A 19,049-nucleotide genomic window follows, 5' to 3' on the forward strand; every position below is an offset into this window, starting at 1 on the left:
TATTGGTGGAGGATAGTTATGAGTTTTGTAAAAATTGCAAGAGAATTAGGTGAACTAAAACTAACTTATCATCCACGTGCATTGAACATTGTTGCTCATTTAATATATTAAAAATGTATATGATTTTGAGTAAAAATGGGTGAACGTGGAAAAGATGTGTGTATCACCAAATTAAGTTGGGCTGCGTGTCTACGGTGAAAGTCCCGAAAAACGTGCGTATATATGGGTGTCTGTGACACTTTGTTTTCAGGGTCGCTCGAGCGAGGAAATCGTTGCTCGAGCGTAGAATTGTTGCTCCCAGTATGTTGCTGATTTGCAGGTGTGCTCGCTCGAGCGAAAAAAGTTTCGCTCAAGCGTGAAATGCTAGCTTCCAGCAATTTCACTGTAGCATTGCCAAAACTTCTGAGGCTTTCCTTTCCCCGCTCGATCGAAGGAGTTGTCACTCAAGCGAGTCCTTTCGATTGTGTCTGGTCGCTTGAGCGTAGGAAGTCACACTTGAGCGATAGAGCCTTCATTTGGAAAGATAAAAAAAAAAAAAATTAAAAGTCAGCTTTTAACCTATTTTAGGTCACATCATTCTCTCTCTATTTTTTTTTACACATTTTCAAAAAAAAATCAAAAAGTCAACTTTTAATCAATTTTCCAAAGTAACCCAAAGACATATGAATAGGATCTAAAAGTAATGAGACATAATGAATAAAATATTAGAAGGAGCAAAGATCCTCTCGTTATCTTTTCTACTTGTTCTCCTCTTTGCAATGGTCAAGATTCACTCTAAGAAAATTTAATAGCTCAAATTATCCTAAAAAAAATTACCTTTTAATTTTTAATTTTTTTTAATAAAATGATCTGAGCTGTTGAATTTTCTCAAAATAAATTTTAACCATTGCAAGGAGAGGGTCAAGTAGATAAAGTAAGGAGTGGATCCTTGCTCATATTAGAAGTGGTAGGGGAAGTTGGAGGAGGGGTAGTAGGAAGAGGAAGAGAAATGAGGGAGAGAGCGACTGTTATCTGGGCCATTGCTTCTATAAAGTCTTCTACATCACCAACCAAATGCGTTGGTTGGTTTGGTTTGGCCAGAAAACTTTTAGGGATGGCCATAACCACATTGCACTCAGTGAGTGGAAAATTGCCAAGCTGAATGGCCATTTTTTCTCCAATTTCTCCATAACCACATTGCAATCAGTGAGTTGAAAACTGCCAAACTGAATGGCCATTCTTTCTCCAAAGTCTCCAGAACTTTCCAACTTAACCTCATCATTTTCCATGTCGATAGGGACGATGTTGGCCAACCAAGTTGGATACTCAGATGCTAGCAAAAATCCTACGCCTATCCGTTTGGTAACCTCCTCTTTGATTTTTAGTGCCCAATCCGGACGAATCCTGCGCAACTTCTGCTTGATAGGTCAGGCCTCGGGGAATCTCTTTCAGTCGTGACTATATGCAGGTCTTTAGTTATTGTTTATCATGGCGAATTTGTCTTTCAAATTGGATTTACTGCTGCATCTCCTACTAGTGACAAGAAAGCAGTGCCTGTGGATGCCAATAACTTGATACAAGGTTCACTCTACCAAAAACTCAACTCAAAGCTGCAAATCATGTTCTTTTGGGCCAAAAACTCAAGGAAAGTTGTGTAAACTTGTAAAACATGGTGAATTTAAAATCATTTCGCAAAATCAATGCCCAAAAACAAGCTAATTGTGCAAAAACCAAGCTTGAAACTTATGCTTCCTGAAAATCACCATCATTGTGTCTTAGATTTGATTTAGGTTGGAAAAAATCCAAGGAACGACTTGCACAATTCCATATATGGCCAACTGCTGAGATGAGTTTAGAATTTGAAACATCTTAACTAGGTCACTAAGAAGGTCTGACTTATTCTTACTCTTGATCACCATATCGTCGATGTATGCCTCCATTATTTTGCCTAACAATGAGGCAAACATCTTGGTGACCATTCTCTGGAATGTCACCCCTGCATTCTTTAGGCTAAAGGGCATGGCCTTAGTTTTTCATAAATGTGAAATGTTTTAAATGTATGTACATTTAGTGAATATAAAGCCATAAAAGAAGTGTTAAAATTTTTAAATGTTCATAAAAAAATAAAAAAATTCAAAGTGAAACAAAATTGTATAGATTAGATTAGATACATCTAAAAGGTATATATTATTATAAATTTGATTGTAAAAAAGTTTTGATTGCAAAACAAAAAAACACAAGATTCCAAAAGAACTCAAAAACTAATTTTGAAAATTTATAACTAAACAAGTTTTGAATTTAATTTTTTAAAATTATTTTTAAAAATTTATAACCAAAGAAATTTTCTACTTTCAAAACTCTTTTAAAAAATTTAAAACTAAAGCAAACGCACAAATTTCAAAAAAAAAAATTCCGAACTAATTATTTAACAATAATATTGGAGAGATCAAATTTTTTGGTAAATTTTTTCCCAAACACTCACATGAGCATGAGTCCCATATGAGTGTAAATCCTATATCATATGAGTGATTTGATAAATTTCTTAATAATTTTATTGGTATCCTAGCATTTCCATTTGTTTTGACGTAAAACATTTTATACAAAAAATATTTTTCTTGTAAATTGATCTTACACAGATTTTTTTATTTATTTATTTTTGCCTTTCGGTGTTTGGTTGACACTTGAAACAAAAATATTTTTTTGCCTAATACAGAAATTTTGATTAAATAAATGAGTTATGACTTTTTAGTTGGCTAGGATATTTATTTAAAAGAGTTAAATGTGTTGAAAACGTAGTGAGAAATTATTAGTGACAAAATTGAAGTGTGTAGTAGAGAAAATATAGAAAAATTGAGAAATCGAATGGAAAAAAACAAATATAGAGAGAATATTGTACTTTGACAACTATTTTTTATTTAGATCTAGTCGGATCTCATGTAGATTTACTCAAATCTGACGTAGATCTAAGTAGATCTACTCATCTTCTTTGCCAAAAACTCGTCTCTTTCACCGTCGGCACAGTTCTCATTTACACCAAATATATGTCTCACTTACAATCAATTGCTTTGTAATTATGTTTCATCCATTATTTTCCCCAAGTTTTTTATGCTATTGGAGGTTCCATCGTAGAACTTAATATGTCTGCAATTTGTTATCTGTACCGAAGGTTCCATCATGGAGCTCAGCATATCTGTTATCTGTTACCCGGATCCGGAGGTTCCTTTATGGAACTGGTTACTTATAACCACCATTTGTTCTGTATCTGCTCTGTATCTATATATATATTTACATAGAAAATTGTGACATTTTATTTAAGGAAACATTATCAGAAAATCTCACCTAAGGAGCAGTTACCCCAATCAACCCCATATTTTTTCAATTGCTCATTGGGTGTAAATGGGACTTCAAGCTTAAAAAGAATTTTGATGGATTTGTTGCTCGCCATATAGCTCGGTTGGTTGCCAAGGGCTATCTACAGGAAGAAGGCATCGACTATCATAAGACATTTAGTTCAGTGGCTAAGCAGCCTACTATCCGAGTTTTTCTCAGTCTTGCTCTTCACTTCAACTGGCCAATTAAGCATAGGGCCATCAAATGCCATTAACCAAAGCCATCAACTCTAGCCGTTAGGGCTAAAGTTACAAAGGTTGAAAACCTATGGCCACTAATATGGTCATCAACTCCATCATCAAAAGATGATGGTTACAAAGTTGAATATATATATATATATATATAATGCTATCTAAATAATTCAACTAGATGAGTCGCAAAATGGATACGGTTATTGGGTCACAACCCGATCCACACCCAGTCTAAAACATATGCATAAGACAAGTCCAGTCCAGCATAGCACAAAGCCTATGCCCAAGACTAAGTCCAACACATGCACATACACAAGTCTAGTCCAGCATAGCACATAACCCCTTTTTTTTTCCCTATACCGTCATCCCATAGCCTTATTGCACAACCACACACCCTCTCTCTGCTTTTTGCTTAAGTTCTCTCTCACCCATGACGTACCAATGCCATGAAAATGCATTTTCAAAGTAGACCAACTAATATACTTCAAGCAAAAGTAGCTCTTTGAATTGACGCTTAAGGTGTTTAAATTTGGGACATGCCACCGAACATAAAGACTTTCGGGAACCTCTATGTGAGGCGCATTGGTTGGCTTGAAAAAATTAGAATCCAAACTGGAAGTCTTAAGCCTGGTTATGAGCCTGATCACCTACATACATAATATAACCAATGAGTTGGAGCCTAATGAATAACAACAGAGTAAAGGTTTTATGAATGATGTCCATAAGTCTTGGAAAGGTGTAAGCCCGCATGACATTTATTCTTTTGATCATTAACTTGTAATACATGTTGTCAGTTTCAAAAGGTGAAGAATTAAGTGTAATGGTTGAAGACAAATTAAGTGTCCACGTTTGTGGTCAAGTGGAGGTAACTGATTTGAGAAATTCGTCATGGAATTAGCTTTGGTTTTTACTAAACGGGATTAGTTTCGGTGCGACCGAATAGAATTTGGTTTTGGTTTATACTCAAACATGCTAGGTGGAATTGCTTGGTGGAATTATGTTTGGCAACCAAAATAGAACTTAGCCAAGTGGAATTGCTCAGTGAAAACCGCACTAACGAAATTTCTTAACTGATCATTTCTTTTATGGAAATCAAAGAATTTTCACAGTCACAAACGACTCTTACTCAAGTACAAGTACATCCACACTTCAGTACTGTTGCAGGATGAAGTTGCCTACGTATCCTAAAGATGGGAATCAAGCCTTACGTAGTTCCGGGTTAAGGCGCACTCGGGTATTAATGCTCTCCTTTTGCGCTCTAACTTTTGCCAAGGCTGCCCATCCAGGTTTTCAACCTTGCGAGCTATTCTTCTTTTCTTTTCATTTTTCTCTAGGCTTGAGTTTAAGCAAGTCAATACTAGAAATCTTGACAAGTAAACAAAGTTGAGCAAGAATAGAGCTAAGAAAGTAGGATAGAAGAGCATTCCATGCATGAATGTCCATTTCATGGAGTTTGGAAGTTGTTTTCAAAGATTTTGTCTCATCATGTGGTAATTCTAGCATGGTTTTACTACTTCATAACATTTCTTACCATTGGACCTCATTTGATAATGTTTTGGAAGCTTTGAACCCAAGTCGATTCATGAATGGTATGTATATACGTAATTCAAGTTTGATTAACCCTTGCCTATACACCCTTAACCAAAACCTTCTCTTTGAGATGAGGTACTATTGAGCTTGATTTGAGCTCTTGAAGGGTGTCTCATTCCTTTGTCTCATTCCTTTTAGGGGATTTCTTTTAAAGTCCCTGGTGTTAAGATTTCATAACATAAAGGACACTCAATATTTTCATAATGTCTAAAATCTCTCAATATCGATTCAGAGAAAATTCAATCTAGAGAATTTTTCTAGACGAATTTTCTTTGGACTTTACAGAGAAATTTTGGTTCGCAGAGAACTTCTCTGGTCGAATTTTCTCTGACTTCACAAAGAAATTCTGGTTCACAAGGCTTCATTATTATCGAGAATTTCTCTGGACTATAAATTTGAATTGTTGGGAATTTCTCTATAATTTATAGCAGGGTGCATTCACAAGGTCATGCAGTCAAAATATGTTTTTTTCGATTATGAGTTGTGCCATAGAAAGGGGCAAGAGGCTATAGAAGTACCAAAAAGCTTCAGAAACTTTCCTAATATTCTTCAGCGTCAAAGTAAAACATGTTCTGATGTTTGGAGGTTGCATTTAGAAGCTAGAAGTCTTGTATTCTGATAACTATTTTTAGTTTAGATCTAGCTGGATCTAATGTATATCTACTTAGATCTACATCAAAACTGAGTAGATTTACGTCAAGTTTGAGTACCTACTTTCAAACTATCTTTTTTTGAGCTTTTTACCATTGAATTTCAGAGCTTTTTTAGTGACCAGAATCATGTTTTGAAGTTCAAAATTGGAGGGGTTAGCCCCCTTCATTGTGTCTTGTTTACTAGCCTAATTAATGCTGTGTTAGCATATTTTTCTAGTCTTTGGTAGCTTGTTTCCAGCATGTTTTAGGACTGCATTAGACCTATTTTGCCTCTATTTTTGGTTGTTTAGTGCATTTGAGTCTTGTTTTCCATTCTTGTAGTGTAACAGTCCTCACAAGCTTGGTGTTTTAGGCCATTAGACACCACTTGTTTGAGTTGATTGCATGTTTTAGTGTCTTTCTTGCTTCATTTCAGCACTCACAACCTCTGCAACCTCAATCCATTCTTCACTTTTTGTTTTGCTTTGACTTTGGTTTCAAACTTTTTGTTTGCCTAAGTATGAGATTGAGGTTTCACACTTAATGGTTTAATCCTCTTTTGAGGGTTCATTATCAACAGTGTGAGACCTCTCTCATACCCAAAGCAACCTATGATTTGATTCCTCTTTCTTGTAGAGGACTCTCACCAATGGACTTAATGAATTAAAGAATGGATTGGTAAAGTAAAAAATGGAGTTAAATGGTTAAAATTGGTGCAAGATAATCAACTTGGTAGAGTTCAATCAGATGTTAATTGAACCCTTTGAGTTTTGAATCGTTTCGTACTTGTTAGTAACGTAAATGGTTCAACAATCAATGTCAATCTCTTCCTTTGATCCATGCATAAAAGGGAAGGGAATTGAGTCTTTTGTTGTTGCATGTCATTGAATTGCACACTTGGTTCATGAGCCATCATGTAATGAAATTGCTTGGTTGATGGTTGTGAGTTGACTCTTGTCACTCCTTTGATTTGTGCATGAAAAGGAGTGATGAAATGAAAAGGAGTGATGAGTGGTGCAGAAAAACTAGACATTAGCAGCGACGCCAACATCTAAAATTTTATAACTTCAAGTGCATCTCTCGCATCACATCTCATTATATTCATCTGACAAACCCTAGTCCGACCCATTTGAATACCCTAATTCATACGATTTCAAGTTCAGATCGACATGGAAGGGTTATCCACCATTTGCGCTGGTCTCGGAGTCATTGAGAAAGACGACAATGGCAATCGGAATAGTTACACACCCGACGAATACTGCTTAGGTATTTATTTTTAAGGCAAATGGAGAAATTATACATCCAATGCATAATGAGAGTTTATGGGGTCCAGTTCTTGGAGATGAGTTGAAGCCTCCACCTCTTAAGAGGATGCCTGGAAGACCTAGAAAAAGTAGAAGAAGATAAGTTGATGAGGCTGCACCATCAAAAAGATCATGCATTGTGAGGTGCACCATTTGCAAGGGGATTGGGCACAATAAGAGGACATGCTAGAGGGCACAACTTGAGACCTGGGTGTGTACTCCTTCTAGGTCTTAGGTTCAATATTCACTAGCTGCAAAAAGCTCCTTAATGCCAGTCCATAGAGAGCGTTTGCTTTGGTTTTAAATAGGGCCCCACAAATGGGTGGCGAGATTGGTCCCTCACTTGCATGATTGGTCCCTCGAGATTAGTTAAGATATTCAGCATTGATGGACACCGGATAGAGTGTTACTCGCTGGAGTTGACTTCTATTGCCAGAGTTCGCTATAAACCATGAAGGGGGGACCGGTACTCGGGCACAAGCTGACCTGACTTATACCGAACCCCACAAGCATTGCAAAGTGTTTTTGGGCCCATAGGCCCGGAACGATGTTGGAAAATGTGTCGATAGTTTTTGTGGTGGTGGTACCGATGTTGACTTCTAGGACCTTCATAGTTGTGCTACCACTTCAGCTTCTGTTTCGAATTCACATGTCGATGGCAAATTGATGTAACATTGAATGATTTTGTTGTGAACTGCACCATTGTCGTTGATGATCAGAAATGCCCAATCAACAACACAACCAACGACAGCGGTGACGGAGATGATTTAGATTGTTACTTCAAAATCAATAAATCAACACAACAGATTTTTACGTAGAAAAACCACAATTGGAGCATCTCTAATTGTGATTAAAAATCATAGGCTAAACGTCACTAATCAATTCACTATGAAAGAAAGAAAGAATACAAATTAACTAAACAAATTACCCAAACTCTACCAAATTGTCTTCAACAATCCGTACCTCTTTCACCGTAACCTTTGTCTCGGAATTGATCAGATTGATGTTGAATCCACAACATTCGTGTCGAATCAACGACTGTGTACAGCTTCGAACTCCTTCGAATACTCCACGCTTGAATCTCCAGATTCCACCGAAGAAGAACATTCTTGAAGTAGAACACTCAAACAATCAAACTCTTTAATGTATGCTTGTCAACCATGTGAGTTTAATACTCAATCAAGCATAAAAGAAAACTAGGAAAATAGTCCTAGAAAAAAACCCTAGAACCCTCAAAGAATAGCTGGAAGCTATAACCCTAAAATGAACTGAAACAAATATTTATAGAAACAGGGACTGCGAAGGTCGCTCAAGTGAAGACTCTCTCGCTCGAGCGATGAACCAACTACGCTTGTAATCCATAAGTGCCTTCGCTCGAGCGCACAAATAACCTTCCCAATATTTTTGCAGACAACGAAACTACTGGGAGCAGTTATCTTCGCTCGAGCCAAGACTCTTTCGCTCGAGCGAGCAAGGCAATCAACCAGGAATTAATACAACTCGATAAGTCATGTTCGTGCGCGGAATTGACAAAACTAAGGGACCTAACACTAGTTATGTCAATTTATTCTTTACTTATGACCTTTCTTTTTTCACACATTTGTCTGTAAAAAATAATTTAAAAAAAAAAAAAAATCAATTCTCAAACAGGCTTGGGTGTGAATTTGAAATTATTGATCTATTTTTACTATTTTAGCACTTTAAAATATATATTTTAATTTTTTTCCAATGATTTTGAAAGTTATCTACAAAAACTAATTGAGATCTTTTAGTTTGTGAAAATAAATTAATTTTTTTTTTACAAGATACATTGTTTATTAATCCAACACAAGGTCACAAATGTTGAAAATATTAGCTATGTATTATTTAGCGAAAAGAATATAAACTTTTAAAGCACTTTAATCTCTCATCTTAATGAAATATTAAACTTAAATATTTGTAAATCTTTGCATTGAATGCAGAGCATGATTGTTGGCTACATATTTTGTACAAGCCAATTACAATTCGACGCGTGGCAGAATAAGGGTAATACAGGAAGACTATTTAAGTCTTCGATCCTGATCGTACACGTGGCAGGTAGTATTGGTTATTACAAGATCTGAGTAGTAGTGGATCAACAAAGAGATGCAAGGTGATGTGGCTTCAACAGTTACTCACATTTAAATTCAAATTTAGGAGGGAAGCCTAACTACAAGTGATAGCATAGTGGAGCTAATTATAAAGCAACATGATCAGCGATCATGGAGGAGCACTTCGACGGTTGGAAATGCAGTTCGATGGTCATCCTTGAGAAGTATAAATAGCAGATAAGGCCCAGAAAAAGACCCCCAGACTCAGATCCAAAAAACCAGTCTTATTCTACTTATTTTCTTTTCCAGTTTTAAATTTCCAGTTTTACATTTTCAGTCTTACATTTCCTGTTCTTTACATTCATGTACTTTAAATTCCTGCACTGCACTTCGTTCATAGGAGTAGTTTCAAGTAGTAGATTGTTGTTGTAAACCTCTACGAGGCTGAGTTTGGATCATTGTAAGTTTTTCATTTTAATGAAATGCTTCAATTGTTCTTCATTTAATTGTTATTTTGCTTAATTCTCCTAAATCAAGCCACCAGTAAAAGTCCTCTTCATTGAGGCTGAAAGAACTAAAACACAATCGTCTGATAATTGGTTGGCAATTAATTTTCTGTAAGGACTGATTGATCCTTGCTGGCACGCTCGCAATTACAAAAATAACCTTCGAAAGCCAAAAAGCCAACATATATTTTTGGCACACCCAGTGGGACTAATTGAAATGGCTAGACGTAGGAGACAAGGAGAAAATGAACGCTTGGAAGAAGGCGTGGAAGGAGAGGTAGAGATACCTAATCTAGAGGATAATGTGATAACACATCCTGTGGAAACTCCCATTTTATCAGAACCTATGGTCGAACAAACCAGCATTTCAGAACAACATGTTCATAATATTGGACGAGACCAAGGAATTGGACCATCCACCGTTCCATCTACTCAGCCAATAAATCCATGGGGTGGCCTAGTAGATGCCATGGGACAGCTGTTGATGAACACGATGGAAATGTGGACAACATCCTTTTTGGATCGAATGAATAACCACCAACCAACAAACGCAAGACACATGGAGGAAGTTTTAAATGTCCCTCAGCAAAGATTGGCTAGAGATAAACAACCTATGCAAATTAATGAACATTCTAATGGTCAAACTAGTAATCAGAACTATGAAAGACCATCACCTTAGTCTTGGTACAAACCTATTTCGAGGCCTATAGCAGGTCAAAATGCCTCAGTACTTAACAGTGAAGCCATGCAAATTGGTGGATCTGGCCCAGTACAAGAAAATGACATAAGAATGATTCCAAATCCCATGTTCGAAGCCATACCTGGCACGAGGGGGTTCACTAATCCCTTATTCAAATTTATACCTGGGGGGTTGGAAGGTTTTCCTACAAATGGAAGAGACACAACACCTGTTCTAGCACCTTTCGCAGGATAAGCTCAAAGGGGTGACCTACACCCCCAACAGCAACCTGCACCACAGGGACAATCGGTTCCAAATATACCACCTTATGGACCAAGAGGACCACAGGCACAAGGTTGTCCACCAAATCCTGTGTTTGTCCCTCCAGTAGTGGTTCAGCAGGCACAAAATATGGTCCCTAGGGACCAAATTGCTGACATTGTTAGAGAGATGTATGGACCGATGGATCGGGGGGTCCAGACTCCTGTGTACAGGAAACCATACCCAGAGTGGGTAGATAGGGTACATGAATACCCAAGAGGTTTCAGGATACCAGATTTTGCCATTTTTTATGGGAATGAAAACCAATCAACAGTGGAGCATATTGCTAGGTTTGCTGCTCAATGCGGTGAATTTACTAATAATGACTATATGAAGTTAAGGTTATTCCCAAATTCCTTAACTGGGGGAGCATTTGTATGGTATATTAACCGTACACCTGGTTCTATCCAAACGTGGCAACAAATGGAAGAGGCATTTCATGCCCAATTCTTCCAATCGGAGTCAGAGGTTTCCATGGCAGACTTGGCGAGATTGAGTCAAAGGCCTGAGGAGAAGGCTACCCAGTTTATTGCTAGATTTAAAAGGGCTTGAAATAAATGTAGAGTCATCCTACCAGAGCCAAAATTCGTGAGATTGGCTCAAAATGGCTTAAAGTTTAGGCTTCGAAAGAAGTTTGACTTAACTGAGTTCAGAGACTTAGTGGAACTGACTTATAAGGTGTCTAGGTACGAAGCATTACTAGAGGAGGAACAAGATCAAAATAATGCATCGTACAAGGCATATTATAGAGATCCTAATTATGAGATCGATGCAGCAGAGATTGTGGGGAAAGAACCTGTGATCTGTGAAGCATTAATTCATAAGGATACAACAATTGACCAACAGTTTAAAAAGAAAGACATTCATAGGAAATACTCTTTCAATTTAACTAAGGTAGATAATATTTTTGATCATTTGCTTGCAGCCAACTTCCTTAAGTTACCAAAAGGAGTCAAAATTCCATCTCCCGATGAACTTAAAGGAAAAGTATATTGTAAATGGCATAATTCTTGGTCTTACTCAACTAAAAACTGTATTGTTTTTCGAGATAGGATCCAAGAACAAATTCGGAAAGGAAGTTTGAAATTCCCAACCAAAGCAGAAAAGGCCATGGGGATCGACAGTAATCAATTTCCAGAAATTGGAGAGGTGGCAGCCAATGTTATTATGCCAGACCTCAGGAACTTGTCCTTGAAAGAATTGGAAGAAGTCAATGTGCAGATGCATGTTGCCAACCAGACAACTATCAACAAAGACACTGGAAATTTACCAGCTATTGGACAAGGTTTCTCACACCAGAGGGAAGACTCTGATGAAGAAGCACTGGATGACGACTCTTTAGAGGCAGCTGTAATGCAAATGATGTGTCCCAGGTGCAGGCTGAGCTATAAGTGGTTGAAAGGGTTTTCAATTGATGGGAAGCGATATTACAGGGATGTGCAGAGGCGTCCTAAACCAACCAATGCTTATAACAAAAAGCCATATCCAACTAGTGGTAGGGAGCAACCATTATTGGTTGAACCAACCGCCGATAGAATGCATTCTAAAGGCAAGAGACCTTTATATGAGTCCAGGCCACCTAATTATTATAGAATGGAGAGCAGTCATTCTGAAAGGAGGCTGGAGAAGAGTTCAGTTTACGGGATCAAAGCTAGAGATTGGCCCCCTAGACCAGCCTCACGCAGGACAGAAAGTGGTCACCTTCATCAAAGGCCTAAGTTAGGCCCAAAACATGAAGTTAGAACCATGCAGTGGCCATCACAGCCAGCTTCGAAGATGGCTTCGAAGGAAAAAAGGAACAGTTCAGCATCTGGGTCAGTGAGTTCGTGGGTACCTGGAGTTCCAGATTGATTTGTCATGCAAAACAAACCTAGGGAGGTATCTAACCAAAGAGATGTTGTCGAAAACTAAGGTAAGATGGTCAAACCTCCTTTGGTGGCCCCAAACAATTGGGTATTGCTTAAACACCTAAAAACAAAGGAACCAGATATGGTCCCAGTAATTTAGAGATCACAAAGGAGAAAGATTCAGCGTAGGTACACTCAGTACCAGAAAGACCTGAAAGAAAGTGGAGAGAGCTCTTCATTGGTCCAGACAGAAGGAAAGAAGAATCTGAAGTCAGACTATACTCCAAAACCAACTCTACAAGGCAAAATGGATTCTAACAGAGAACAATTGGCCAAAGTTCACTCTGAACTAAAAGCCAGAGAGAAGTCCAGTTTAGCAGGACTGAAGAAGGCTTTGATGGAGAGTGATAGCGAGACAGAAGAAGAAATTGGCCTAGGCCAAAAGAAAGGAATGGTTGAGGAAGAAATGTTCGAAGCCTTCATAGCTGAACAAACATTTTTGGTTGAAAAGCCAGTTGGAAAAGACCATTTGAAGGAGCCTGTTAGTAATGAGGTGCCAGAATGCAGCATGGAAGATGCTTTTGAAGTGATTGAACAAGGTGGCCAAGAGGAGAAACAGGCACAGCCGGCCATCCAATTTGGCTCAGTATCAGTGAATATGGTACACATACTACCGCATGAATTCCAAGCTGGAGATAAGAACCAAGAGAGGCAAGAAATTGACCCAATTCTAGTCTCTAGTGAAGATTCACAAGTGAGTATAGTGCAAGATGAATCCGGAATGGCTACCCCAATGGAAATTGAATATGAGAGTGAAGAAGAGGTGAGTATTAACCTCTCATATCCTTTCGAGTATCCCTCGAACTCTATGACACAACATGTCAAGCCTTTGTATATCAAGGCCTTCTTCGATGGGATACAATTGAATCGAGTCTTGGTGGATAATGGGGTAGCGGTGAACTTGCTACCGAAATCTTCCTTGAAGAAACTAGGGAAAAGGAACCCTAGGTTAATCCCAACCAGCACAACCATTGCTGGTTTCGCTTGAGACAAACAGATGGCTCAGGGAATTCCGCCCATCAACCTGAGTGTGGGAACGAGGGACTGCATGACGGCATTCTTCGTTATCGACAACAATTCTAATACAATGCTTTACTTGGTAGAGATTGGATCCACACTAACAAATATGTGCCTTCCTCTTTGCATTAGAAAATAATGATGGCCTTGGACAATGGAGAAACAGAGGAAATTGATGCAGATCCTCAACCCTTCATAGCTTGTGCAGACTTCATAGAGGCCAAATTGTATATTGAGGGAGTGACACCACTCAGTATACTGAGGAAACATGATGGCTCAGCCGAAGTGACGGCTGATGAGGAAGTGACACACCTGAAGCACTTAGTCCAGGAAAGTGCTGATGAAGAGGTTGTCATTAAGAATGACAATGATGCCTGGTTGTAGGCAAAGGGATGAAGCACAAGAAGCCAAGTCTTTGGCTCTAATTAAGTTCTCAATATTGGATGTAAAATCAATAGTCCAGAAAGCGCAAGAGCAAGAGAAAAAAGCCATGATAATTGGCTGCAAGCATGAGCAGCAACAGGCCAGAGTTTTGGCCCTTGATAAATACTGTGCATTGGACATTGAAACAAAAGTCCAGGAGATACAGGAAGAAGAAGCCTTATGGACAAAATTTGTCTATGAAGAGGAGGGTAAAGATGTTCAATTAAGGAACCTGGGAGCAGAACAAAGCAAGAAGATTGTTTCGAAGGCAGAAGGAATCAGAGAAGAAGCTTCAGTAAGTTCTCAGACACAAGACCCCTTAGAAGAAGTAAATTTAGGGGAATGTTCTATACAACAGCCCACCTATATAAGTGCTTGTTTGAATGCTTTGGACAGGGACCAGTTGTTGGTTATTCTGAAGAAATATAAAGATTGTTTTGCATGGTCTTATAATGAACTACCAGGATTTGATAGGTCATTAGTGGAACATAGGCTCCCTATGAGGCCTAATTTCAAGCCATACAAGCAAAAATCAAGAAGAATGAGTCCAGAAGTGATTCAAAAAGTTAAGGAGGAAATTCTTAGACTAGTCAAGGCAGGTTTTATTAGGACAACCAGGTCTGTTGAATGGCTATCCAATATTGTGCTTGTAGTTAAGAAGAATGGTAAAATGAGGGTATGCATTGATTTCAGAAACTTAAATCTAGCAACTCCAAAAGATGAGTATCCTATGCCTATAGTGGATTTGTTGGTAGACAGTTCAGTACGGCATCAAATTTTATCAATGATGGATGGACACTTTGGTTATAACCAAATCTGCATTGCAGAGGAAGATGTCCACAAGACGGCATTCAGATGTCCTGGGAATATTGGCACCTTCGAATTGGTTAAAATGCTATTTGGTCTGAAGAATGCTGGGGCTACATATCAGAGGGCTATGAACACTATCTTTCATGACCTCATTGGAGGGTATTTAGAGTGTTATATTGATGACATTGTAGTTAAATCCCAATCCATGGAGGAGCATCTGTTTCATTTAGAAGCAGCTTTTGAAAGAATAAGAAAGTTCAAGTTGAAACTCAATCCTCTTAAGTGTGCTTTTGGCGTATCATCTGGAAATTTCTTAGACTATGTAGTACACAAGAAAGGAATACAGATTGACCAGAATAAAACCAAAGCCATCATTGAAGCCAGACCTCCATCAAGTAAGAAAGAATTACAAAAGTTCCTTGGATAGGTTAATTTTCTTCGAAGATTCATTTCTAACACTGCAGGGAAAACTAAAGTATTTTCTTCCTTGTTAAGGCTAAAAGATAAAGAGGAATTTGTGTGGACAGCAGAGCATCAAATTGCTTTCGAAGGAATCAAAGCCTACTTGGCCAACCCTCCAGTGCTGATGCCACCAAAGGGTGAGAAGCCCTTGAAGTTATACATAGCTGCAGTAGAGGATTCATTGGGAGCTTTCTTAGTCCAAGACAATGAAGAAGGCAATGAGCAAGTTGTTTATTACCTTAGTAGGTTTTTAAATTCTTGTGAATGTAAATACTCAGCTGTAGAAAAGCTGTGCCTTGCATTGTATTTTATTGCAATGAAATTAAGATACTATCTTTTACCTACAACTGTCTTGGTAATTGCAATCACAGATTTGGTTAAGTATATGTTATCTAGACCTATGTTGAGGGGAAGAATTGGCAAATGGATATTAGCCTTATCAGAATTTTGATTTAGAATATGTCTCCCAAAAGGCAATAAAAGGACAAGTTTTAGCTAATTTTTTGGCAGACCATCCATCTCAAACAGAAAGCCAAGAGATAATGGAACTTGGTATGGCTAGTGTTGAGCCATGGCAAATGTGGTTCGATGGATCAAAAGCCAATGGCCTAATTGGAATTGGTATAGTGATTAAATCACCACAAGTAGTAGAAACCACACATGGTTTCAGAGTGGATGAAATTACTTGTTCTAATAATCAAGCTGAATATGAAGCCTTAATAGTGGGACTGAAAATTCTTATTGGATTACAAGTTCATGCAGTTGACATATTTGGGGATTCTCAATTGGTGGTTAACCAAGTGAAAGAGATTTTCAAATGTCAAAGTATAAGCATGTTGCCATACCATGTTGTTGCATTACATCTGCTTTCTAAATTTCAAATAGCGAATGTAACTCATGTCCCAAGATTCTTGAATAATAGAGCTAATGATGTGGCTCAGAAAGTTTCGAATTTCAAGAGAAGGAATAATGTTCAAAGGGACATAAGCCAAACAACATTTCAGAAATTAATAACACCCTTAAATAAAAGGAATGTGGTCTTGGAAGTCAATCATAATGACTTACAAGAACAAGATTAGAGGTATCCAATAATGCAGTATCTGGCTGGCCCATCTTCAAAGGCCAGCAGAAAAATTAAATTGCAATCTATGCAATACATGATGTATGGTAATGCTCTCTACAAAAGAGGGGGAGATGGTTTATTGCTGGAATGTTTAGGCCCAAAAGAAGCATTAACAGCTATGGCTGAGGTTCATGAAGGCATCTGTGGTGCTCATCAGCCTGGGGTGTAAATGAGATGGCTGCTTCGAAGGCATTCCTACTATTGGCCAACTATCTTTAAAGACTGCATAGAATATGCAAAAGGTTACCAAGCATGTCAAAAGCATGGCACAATAAGGCATGTGCCCATAACTGACCTGCATGCAGTAGTGAAGCCTTGGCCATTTAGAGGATGGGCCATGGATATGATGGCGAAAATACACCCACCTTCTTCGAAGCATCATTTTTTCATTTTAGTGGCCACTGATTACGTCACTAAGTGGGTCAAAGCTAAGCCATACAAGGCTGTAGACCAGACTGAGGTCATTGGATTCATTAAAGACTTAATCCATAGATTTGGTATCCCACAGACTATAACTGTTGATAATGGGACTGTATTTGATAGGAAGATGGTCAAGTCTTTTGTGGCAGAGTTTGGAATTAGCCTTGTTAATTCCATCCCCTATTATACACAAACCAATGGTCAAGCTGAATCATCCAATAAGTACTTGAAAAAGGAATACAAAAGGTTGTGGAAGACAATCCTAGGGATTGGCATAACTTATTGTTAGATGTATTGTGGGCTTATAGAACTTCCCCAAGGTCAAGCACATGAGTCACTCCTTATGCCTTAGTATATGGGCATGATGCAGTGTTACCTGTGGAAATTAATGTTAAGTCCTTGAGGGTAAGATGTCAAGACTAGTTAGATCCTAAACAATACCATCAGAGTATGTGCTTGGAATTAGAAAGCATAGGTGAAGCTAGAATTCTGACATTAAATAGCATTCTTTTTCAAAAGAAGAAAGCAGTCAAAAACTATAATAAAAAAGTCAAATACATTGGCTTTGATGAAGGTGATTTGGTATGGAAGACAATACTCCCAATAGGGATTAAAAGCCATAAGTTTGGCAAATGGTCACCTAATTGGGAAGGACCATATCAAACTCATAGAGTCCAGCCTTTTGGAGCATACCATTTGAGAAATTTGAATGGATACATACATCTCAAAAAGATTAATGACAGATATTTGAAACCTTATTTTCTAACCATTTGGGAAACACAATGAATAAAATAAACACTAAGTACAAGAACACGAGAATACTCAAATGATAAATAAGAATTTGTTCTTCATAAAGAGTTGAATACATTCTGCCATAAATTGGCCTAGAAATCATTACAATGTCTCAGTTGTTCTTTTACAATGTATGTTCTGTTCTTAAATGATGAGAACAACTGGATGGCTGTGGTCATTTCCTGCTTTCGGTCAGCCAGTCCTTGGTTGGTGATCTGCAGTTTGGTGTCAGTTTGGATTAAGGCCTGGTTCACTGCAGATAGTTCCTCCTCAAGTTGAGCTTTCTTCACTAGTAGTTGAGTTCAAAAGTGGGAGACAGAAGAATGTTGTTCCTTTAGTTCTGATATTTCAGTATGCACTGTGGAAACAAGGCTCTGATCTTTAACCAATTTCTCCTCTGCAGCCTTGGTAGCATGGCAAATGTTGCTATAGAAGTCAATAGTGGCTGCTACCTGAGATAAATGACTTGAGACAGTCATGCCAGATTGCTCAACAATCTTGCAGCACTGAAGGAAGCCATTTCTTATTATAGGTCTCTCTAAGTCCTCGAAGGGAATCCTCAAAAAGATGTCAATAGCTCCAGGCGGTTGTCCAAGTCTATCAGAGGTGAAGAAGGCTTCTACTGGAGGAAGAGCTCTCTAAAATTTATAGCAAGGAATCAGCCAAAACTAACGGCTCAGTCTCATCACTAGCCATTGGAGAGGTAGAAGGCAGGTCAAAGAGACTAGCTAGTCTTACTTCAAAAATGTCTACCTCATCCGTGGACATGAAGGGGGCAGAAAGGGCTTTGGTGGAAGGCACAAAAGACTGCATAGGGATAGGAGAAATGGGTGGAACTGTGATAACCCTGTTCCATATTATGCTAATGGGTCCTTATTATGAATTTGATTATGTGTCTGATATGATTTTGTGTACCAATTATGTGAATATATGTGGTTTTGAATTTCTATCTGTTCACTGTAGGAATATCTGTTTGATTATCTGCTTTCGAAATTAAATTGAAGGCCTTATCGGCCACCGAAACCAAAATTGATTGCACCATTGTGATTGGCATAATTTTTAGAGCCTACGGTGAAATTTAATTGAAAATTGATTCAGGTCGGATTAAATTGATGATTTAGTGCCCAATTATTTAATGTTATTAAATAATAGTTAGTGGGGCCTCATATGTGAGGCCATATACACTCATTGCCTCTTTTGAACTCAAAAATTTGATTTTGGTGCCTTGAGAGAGAGAAGGAGCCGGCTATAGAGATAGAAGGAAGAGACTTGTGCATTTTGACTCAAGCTTGGATATTTGAAGTCTAGTTCAAGAATTAACCATAGATTGGGCTTCTAGGTAAGCAATTGATTCTTGAATTCATGAGTTTAATGTGTAATCTTGTGTGTTCAAGGTTTGTTTGTAACCAAGAGCATGAGTTGAGTTGGTTTTGT

General features: G+C 38.1%; 1 protein-coding gene across 2 annotated transcripts in view; it reads left to right on the plus strand.

Moving 5' to 3' along the window:
* LOC114307924 (brefeldin A-inhibited guanine nucleotide-exchange protein 2-like) overlaps positions 1 to 9,661 on the plus strand; it is a 42,218-nt gene extending 32,557 nt beyond the window's left edge. For both annotated transcript variants that reach the window (XM_082916627.1, XM_082916628.1), the window contains exon 12: positions 9,048 to 9,661. The gene's annotated coding sequence lies outside the window, so the exon portion shown is untranslated. The remainder of the gene's footprint in view (positions 1 to 9,047) is intronic.
* Positions 9,662 to 19,049: the final 9,388 nt, after the last annotated feature.

The sequence above is a fragment of the Camellia sinensis genome, chromosome 2, assembly GCF_055761805.1.
Source record: "Camellia sinensis isolate YWXY chromosome 2, ASM5576180v1, whole genome shotgun sequence".
NCBI classification, from domain to species: Eukaryota; Viridiplantae; Streptophyta; class Magnoliopsida; order Ericales; family Theaceae; genus Camellia; species Camellia sinensis.